Source organism: Oncorhynchus gorbuscha, unplaced genomic scaffold (genome assembly GCF_021184085.1).
Source record: "Oncorhynchus gorbuscha isolate QuinsamMale2020 ecotype Even-year unplaced genomic scaffold, OgorEven_v1.0 Un_scaffold_1384, whole genome shotgun sequence".
Lineage (NCBI taxonomy): Eukaryota > Metazoa > Chordata > Actinopteri > Salmoniformes > Salmonidae > Oncorhynchus > Oncorhynchus gorbuscha.
This window is the reverse complement of record NW_025746177.1, coordinates 1-9351: the sequence shown is the minus strand read 5'-3', so window position 1 is coordinate 9351 and position 9351 is coordinate 1. Positions and strand designations below refer to the sequence as shown.

Below are 9351 nucleotides of genomic sequence, written 5' to 3'. Positions count from 1 at the left end.
GGGCAGACCCTGTCCGTCTCCCCCCACCTCCCCTGTGCCTGGTGCTTTGTGAGGGCAGACCCCTGTCCGTCTCCCCCCACCTCCCCTGTGCCTGGTGCTTCGTGAGGGCAGACCCCTGTCCGTCTCCCTTCTTGGCTGCTTTGTGCTCCCCTTGGCCCTCTTCCTGGATCCCAGAGGTCTGGAGAGGATTAAAGGGGTGTTATCCCATCACAGACAGGACATATAGGACCTTGCTCTAACGCCTTCATCTGCACCACACACACTAGTGGACGCATACACACATACACACCTAAGCACATTGGAACATGCAGACAGCCCAGAAGTACACTAGCACCCACGCAGACACACACACAGCTTCATTCCAGGCCCAGCCTAACATATCAATCTTCCCAGTTCCCTCCCGTTATCCATGTTTTGATTTAACAGACATTAACAGTTATATTAAGAAGCATATTTAGTCTTTATTGAAAAGAGACACATTACAGCAGAAGACTGTATTAGGTATCAACACGGTACTGTACAGATGACACAAACTCAATAGAACAATAATAATAACAATAATAATTAGGAGATCAATGACAATTGGAATAATAACGCTGCTTGATGCTGATAGGTCACAATAGAGGTGGACGGACTAGACTGATAACTGAACCAAACTCAAGCAGTTAGGAGGAGAGAGGTCTTCTTCCATATCTAGACAGCATTAGAACCATATTAAATCATTTGACTGGCAGTCGTCTGGGTTGGGTTGTGTAGCTACATACAGGATGAATTAGCAACGACAAAGAGGTCACCAAATACACACGGGAACCAAATAAACAAAACCAAATGACCATAGTTTGTTTATTACGGTTTGTTGATTACATCTATGTACATGTGGTCGACTGGCATGTATAGAAGGGAGAGCTGTGGCTGGTTTAATGGTACGTAAGTAACACCAGACTGATTGACATGGTGAGTGTGTCCCCCATAGTGCTCTTCTCCCTGGCAGGGACACTGATACATGTCTCAAGGTCTCACGTCTAAAGAGGAGATTCCAGACAGCCTGAAATCTTCTGGATTCCAGCTCACACTATTGGCTAATCATGACTTCCACTGGCTACTTCAGAGGGGGAAGGGAGAGCAGCTTGACCTCCAATGAGGATTGTGTCCAATACGATGTCTAACCTCTTCATATCTCCCACTAGTGTGAGAGCCAGTGGCTGAGATAGGAACAGTTTCAGGCCAGCAGACAATATGAGGGAAGAGACCAGGGATCTACACAAACATCCACCCATGCAAAAGTGTTCTACAGGAAAGACTGAGAGGAGAGGACTGACGAGAGCATCAAACTGGATACGCAGTGCATCATTTTGTCAGAAATAAAACGACTTGGTCTCCTCCTCAGTCAAAACCTCACTTACAAGTGTTATTAAGGGGGAGAAATCCCTCTAGCGACGAGGGAGAGGTTTAACGCTGCTATTTCTGCTACTGCAACAATAAGGTTCAATAATGTTCAATAAAGGTTTGGTCAGGTGCACTTTAGTGTTCGTGGCTGCCTGTGGACAAAGCCTGATGCCTCAGCACTTCTCATGGTAATCACACTCAACATGTTGAGCTCTTTTCACATTTCTATCGGACACAGAGAAGAGTGTGTGTGATGTATGGTCTTGTCTACAGCATACGCAGGTATTGCAAGGTGTGTGTTAGACAGAAACACCACCGTTAGCATGGACATCTATACCTGTCCTCCATATTGCTTTAATACCTGTACAGGTGAGGCAGGAGTCACTACTTATATTAGGCGTTTATATACACACACACACACACACACACACACACACACACACACACACACACACACACACACACACACACACACACACACACACACACACACACACACACACACACACACACACACACACACACACACACACACACACACACGGTAACATCAAGGGCAAAAGCAATCATAAATACGGGAGCATTTGACGCTTAGGAATGGTTTGGGGGGAGAAAGACTCATATCACACACGAGGACACACACACAGTAAGGTTTAAGAACAGGCAAAGGCAGAGGGACTTGTGCAGAGCAGAGACGTTGGCAACACGAAGAGGGACAGGAGGAAAGGAAAGCCCCTGATGCTAAACATTCCAGTAACGTTCAGTCAACCCATCACTGGCTTATTTCTCCCAATAAAAACACCACATGGGCATCGGCAAACCTCCACTCAAACCGCAGAGAACACGACGCTCTCAGAGTAAAGAACTTCCTACTTCCTTCAGATACATCATGACATCACCACCAAAAGAGCTTTTCAAAAAGAGAGAAAGAAAAGCGATAGAGGAAGAGAGAGAAGTAAAATATTATTTACACACAGTAGGATTCCAGACGCAGAGAAGCCCTTCCTATCGAGTCACTGAGCAGAAAGGGTGCATCCCAAATGGCTGCCTATTCCCTACATAGTGAACTGCTTTTAACCAGAATCCTATGGGCGTGGGTCAAAAGTAGTGCACTGTTCAAGGGAATAGGGTGCCATTCAGGACGCAGACGAAGAGATTCTAGAGGCAGAGACTGTATGATTGGTTGGGGAGCAACAGACATGGCTATCCAATGACAGACAGAGGATGGAGGAAACGCATGCCGAGTACCTCAGAAGACCTGATGGGAGGCGGCCCAGAGTCTATCCTGACCTATGACGTCATATATGATGTCAGTCAACTTGACAAGGGGACAACTCAGAGGGGGCACAAATGAGGAACTCTTCTCCGAATCAGAACAGTCTAATCCTATGAAGAAACAGTATCCATCAGATCGTAGATATTCTACAAAAGCTGACAGCCCATCATGGATTGAACTGTCAGACAAACGGCTTCTTAGATTAAATGAAATAGATTGAACACTGATGAGCCCATCTAGTATAAATAGTGCTACATTTACACCGTGGATGCTGTTCCTGGATCAGTTGTAGATCAGTGTTAGTGAATGGGAGTATGGACCTGACAACTGATACCTGCACCACACCTAAGTAATCAACAGGAACATGACAGAGTCCTGCCTATCCATGTCCTCCCATCCTCTGCCGATCACTATGCAACAAGACATTATCACCATGCGTTTCCAGCTGAAACAGCAGATACAGTGTATTTGATGACCTGATAAAAGGCAGAATAATATGCAGAAGGATAAAACACAACACAGAAAACACTTTCCCCTGGTCTCCATGTGGTCGACCAACCGTAGGATGATCCTGAAGAAGGCTGATGGTCTGATACTGAGCCTCATGATGCTTCCTATACATTCTGGAGGTGGACTGTTCCTCTGAAATTATGAAATGTAAATCTAAGACTGTTGTTGAGGCGAGTGGAATTGTGGGGGTTTCAAGATCACATAGAATTGACCGTCTCTGGTCCCTGAGCCTGGAAATACATACACGCCTTTTACACCTCGCAAGTGGCTTCTAATAGAAATCACAATGTCACTTCTCTGTAGAACTGATTCATTGGTCCAGTAATTCACAATGAGATATACACAATGTGGACGTGATGAACAACCTTTTTGTTTTAATTGAAAAGAGAAAGTGTCTGACATGCTATCACACTTTCTGTTTTACTTCCAAGGAATATCGGATATTTAGGATTTTTTTCTCTCTCACTTTCTTAAACTGTTTATACAATAAGATATTTTTGTTCCACATTAAAAATAAAAAATAAACATCCACAGGAGAGAGAGATCACATAATTGACTCTAGAGAAGAGAGGGGAAACACTGATTATGTGGAGAACTAAAGAAGAACCAGAGTAGAAGAGGAGTTCTGTTCAGTTGATCAGTGTTCTTTGTAGTTCTCATGTTATAAGGTAGAGCTCCCATAACTTAAGTGAAAAGCAACCCCCCCCTTCCCCAACATGCTACAGAGGCCTTCTTCAAACATCCAACGTCTTTCCAAACCCGCAGGCCTCTGTTTCTGTACAGCTGAGAAAGCAGTGACATAGTAGTGATATAGTGTGTGTGTGGTCTGGGTTGAAGCTGGGAGCAGATTGCAGATCGGAGTCAATAGAGGGTATATGAGAAGGGGGATTCGCTGCTTTTCATGTGATTTTGGCCACCTCCTCCCCATGTCCCATCATGCTTAGGGCCACATGCAGCCAGGTAGATAGCAGTGGGGGAAGCCGGTGACCTGACTCCACCCGGAAGTAACGCCAAGCCACCTCCTGCCCCCATGCTTTTACAGGGGAGGGCCTTGTGAGGAAATGGACAATTGGACTGAAGCGCGGGTGGGGGGGGTCATCATGATGTGGGGCAGAGAGACAAAAGGACAGAGGGCTTCATCAACGGCAACAGGAGTGCTAGTGTCTTCTGTGTGAGATTAGTGTCAGAGTGGAGAGGGTAAGAGGTCAACGAGGGCTCTAAGACAAGGAGTGCAGAAGTAGTGGTTCCCAAAAGAGTTCAGTCATTTTCTCCCAATTCAGACTCTCTCCAAGCCCCTCACTTCCAAAAATGTCACAGTTTTTTTTCAGTCAGGATTTTGAGTGTGTAATATGCATATAATGTCACAATGTGTGTTTAGCCTGTTAATATCCTGCGAGCCGCAGTACCCAGAGGCCTCCTGAAGGGGCGGTAGTGTTTATATGAGTGCGGTGCTGCCTGTGCTGCTGCAGCTGTTGTTGCGGTTGGTGTTGCGTCGGGACAGGTTGGGCGTGGCCATAAGTGGGTAGCGTTCATCGGGACAGCCGTACTGCAGCAGCGTGTCAACACACTCCTGGCTGCTGGCCTGCCGTGCGTACGCCAGCGCGCTGTTACCGTGGGCGTCCCTCGCCATCAGATCCACCCCGTACTGGAGGAGAGAGGGATGGCGAGAGAGCAGAGAGGAGTGAGGGGGATGAGGGCGAGAGGAGAGAGGGATGGGGGAGAGCAGAGAAGAGTGAGGGGGATAAGGGAGAGAGGGATGGCGAGAGAGCAGAGAGGAGTGAGGGGGATGAGGGCGAGAGGAGAGAGGGATGGGGAGAGCAGAGAGGAGTGAGGGGGAGAGCAGAGAGGAGAGCAGAGGGGGATGAGGGAGAGAGGAGAGAGGGATGGGGGAGAGGAGAGAGGGATGGGGAGAGGAGAGAGGGATGGGGGAGAGGAGAGAGGGATGGGGGAGAGCAGAGAGGAGAGTGAGGGGGATGAGGGAGAGGGGAGAGGGGGATGGTGAGAGAGCAGAGAGGAGTGAGGGGGATGAGGGAGAGAGGGAAGGGGAGAGGAGTGAGGGGGATGAGGGAGAGAGGAGAGAGTGATAGGGGAGAGAGCAGAGAGGAGTGAGGGGGATGAGGGAGAGAGGAGAGAGGGATGGGGAGAGGAGAGAGGGATGGGGGAGAGGAGAGAGGAGTGAGGGAAAGATAGAGTAAGTTATTTGACATGGCAACATCTTGGTCTACAGACAACATTCAGGGTGAGGAACCATGGACATGTGAGATCCTGTTGGTATTGTCCTCTCTCTCACCCAGATGAGGAGCTGTGTGATGACCACGTTGCCCTTGCGGCACGCCAGGTGAAGGGCGGTGCGTCCGTCTCCCTCTCCACACGTCTCGTTGACTTGCTCCCGGGAGCCATGGGCCAGAAGCAGGATGACGCAGCGCAGGTCCTCCTCGGCCGTGGCCCTCAGCAGCTGCTGGCCCAGGGATAGGTCCACCCCCGAGAGCGACGCCAGGAACAACCGCTGCTCGTACTTAGCCCGGATCCAACGCTCACGCTCCTCCCTGAGAGAGAAAAACACAGACTACAGGTTAAGAGGAACGTTCTTAACATCATCTTGTGACGTTACCTTCTCCATCTGTTCATCTAGTCACACTCCTCCCTGGAGGGAACACAGGACAGAAGGGGGATGTTCACCATTGTTCTAGTTCACCTCGCAGTGTGGATATCTGCTGACTGTTACAGGGATGATATCTGCTGACTGTTACAGGGATGATATCTGCTGACTGTTACAGGGATGATATCTGCTGACTGTTACAGGGATGATATCTGCTGACTGTTACAGGGATGATATCTGCTGACTGTTACAGGGATGATATCTGCTGACTGTTACAGGGATGATATCTGCTGACTGTTACAGGGATGATATCTGCTGACTGTTACAGGGATGATATCTGCTGACTGTTACAGGGATGATATCTGCTGACTGTTACAGGGATGATATCTGCTGACTGTTACAGGGATGATATCTGCTGACTGTTACAGGGATGATATCTGCTGACTGTTACAGGGATGATATCTGCTGACTGTTACAGGGATGATATCTGCTGACTGTTACAGGGATGATATCTGCTGACTGTTACAGGGATGATATCTGCTGACTGTTACAGGGATGATATCTGCTGACTGTTACAGGGATGATATCTGCTGACTGTTACAGGGATGATATCTGCTGACTGTTACAGGGATGATATCTGCTGACTGTTACAGGGATGATATCTGCTGACTGTTACAGGGATGATATCTGCTGACTGTTACAGGGATGATATCTGCTGACTGTTACAGGGATGATATCTGCTGACTGTTACAGGGATGATATCCGCTGACTGTTACAGGGATGATATCTGCTGACTGTTACAGGGATGATATCTGCTGACTGTTACAGGGATGATATCTGCTGACTGTTACAGGGATGATATCTGCTGACTGTTACAGGGATGATATCTGCTGACTGTTACAGGGATGATATCTGCTGACTGTTACAGGGATGATATCTGCTGACTGTTACAGGGATGATATCTGCTGACTGTTACAGGGATGATATCTGCTGACTGTTACAGGGATGATATCTGCTGACTGTTACAGGGATGATATCTGCTGACTGTTACAGGGATGATATCTGCTGACTGTTACAGGGATGATATCCGCTGACTGTTACAGGGATGATATCCGCTGACTGTTACAGGGATGATATCTGCTGACTGTTACAGGGATGATATCTGCTGACTGTTACAGGGATATCTGCTGACTGTTACAGGGATGATATCTGCTGACTGTTACAGGGATGATATCTGCTGACTGTTACAGGGATGATATCTGCTGACTGTTACAGGGATGATATCTGCTGACTGTTACAGGGATGATATCTGCTGACTGTTACAGGGATGATATCCGCTGACTGTTACAGGGATGATATCCGCTGACTGTTACAGGGATGATATCCGCTGACTGTTACAGGGATGATATCTGCTGACTGTTACAGGGATGATATCTGCTGACTGTTACAGGGATGATATCTGCTGACTGTTACAGGGATGATATCCGCTGACTGTTACAGGGATGATATCTGCTGACTGTTACAGGGATGATATCCGCTGACTGTTACAGGGATGATATCCGCTGACTGTTACAGGGATGATATCTGCTGACTGTTACAGGGATGATATCTGCTGACTGTTACAGGGATGATATCCGCTGACTGTTACAGGGATGATATCTGCTGACTGTTACAGGGATGATATCCGCTGACTGTTACAGGGATGATATCTGCTGACTGTTACAGGGATGATATCTGCTGACTGTTACAGGGATGATATCTGCTGACTGTTACAGGGATGATATCTGCTGACTGTTACAGGGATGATATCTGCTGACTGTTACAGGGATATCTGCTGACTGTTACAGGGATGATATCTGCTGACTGTTACAGGGATGATATCTGCTGACTGTTACAGGGATATCTGCTGACTGTTACAGGGATGATATCTGCTGACTGTTACAGGGATGATATCTGCTGACTGTTACAGGGATGATATCTGCTGACTGTTACAGGGATGATATCCGCTGTTACTGTTACAGGGATGATATCTGCTGACTGTTACAGGGATGATATCTGCTGACTGTTACAGGGATGATATCTGCTGACTGTTACAGGGATGATATCTGCTGACTGTTACAGGGATGATATCCGCTGACTGTTACAGGGATGATATCCGCTGACTGTTACAGGGATGATATCTGCTGACTGTTACAGGGATATCTGCTGACTGTTACAGGGATGATATCTGCTGACTGTTACAGGGATGATATCCGCTGACTGTTACAGGGATATCTGCTGACTGTTACAGGGATGATATCCGCTGACTGTTACAGGGATATCTGCTGACTGTTACAGGGATGATATCTGTTGACTGTTACAGGGATATCTGTTGACTGTTACAGGGATATCTGTTGACTGTTACAGGGATATCTGTTGACTGTTACAGGGATGATCTGTTGACTGTTACAGGGATATCTGTTGACTGTTACAGGGATATATCTGCTGACTGTTACAGGGATGATATCTGCTGGGTCTCTTTGGGAACCACAGGATCATTCTTAGCAAGAATGAGTTCAGATGGTAAAAAAAGTGAATGGAAGAGTGGGTTAACTAGGACTGGGTTAACTAGGAACTGGGTTAACTAGAACTGGGTTAACTAGGACTGGGTTAACTAGAACTGGGTTAACTAGAACTGGGTTAACTAGGACTGGGTTAACTAGGACTGGGTTAACTAGGACTGGGTTAACTAGGACTGGGTTAACTAGGACTGGGTTAACTAGGACTGGGTTAACTAGAACTGGGTTAACTGGGTTAACTAGGACTGGGTTAACTAGAACTGGGTTAACTAGGACTGGGTTAACTAGGACTGGGTTAACTAGAACTGGGTTAACTAGGACTGGGTTAACTAGGACTGGGTTAACTAGGACTGGGTTAACTAGAACTGGGTTAACTAGGACTGGGTTAACTAGACTGGGTTAACTAGAACTGGGTTAACTAGGACTGGGTTAACTAGAACTGGGTTAACTAGGACTGGAACTGGGTTAACTAGGAACTAGGACTGGGTTAACTAGAACTTAACTAGAACTGGGTTAACTAGGACTGGGTTAACTAGAACTGGGTTAACTGGACTGGGTTAACTAGGACTGGGTTAACTAGAACTGGGTTAACTAGGACTGGGTTAACTAGGACTGGGTTAACTAGGACTGGGTTAACTAGGACTGGGTTAACTAGAACTGGGTTAACTAGGACTGGGTTAACTAGGACTGGGTTAACTAGGACTGGGTTAACTAGGACTGGGTTAACTAGGACTGGGTTAACTAGGACTGGGTTAACTAGAACTGGGTTAACTAGGAATATGAAGGAGAAAGACACCATGTAAACCCCATAGCGCTGAGAGAGACCAGGAAAGAGAGAGACCAGGAGAGAGCGAGAGACCAGGAGAGAGAGAGAGACCAGGAGAGAGCGAGAGACCAGGAGAGAGCGAGACCAGGAGAGAGCGAGACCAGGAGAGAGCGAGACCAGGAGAGAGCGAGACCAGGAGAGAGCGAGACCAGGAGAGAGCGAGACCAGGAGAGAGAGAGACCAGGAGAGAGAGACC

At 47.4% G+C, this 9351-nt stretch overlaps 1 long non-coding RNA gene across 1 annotated transcript; it reads right to left on the bottom strand.

Moving 5' to 3' along the window:
• Positions 1–441: 441 nt before the first annotated feature.
• On the bottom strand, positions 442–5959 carry LOC124022434. Its single transcript, XR_006836385.1, has 2 exons — positions 5463–5959; positions 442–4817 (listed from the first exon to the last, which is right to left on the bottom strand). It is a non-coding gene; the product is annotated as an uncharacterized LOC124022434 (long non-coding RNA).
• Positions 5960–9351: the final 3392 nt, after the last annotated feature.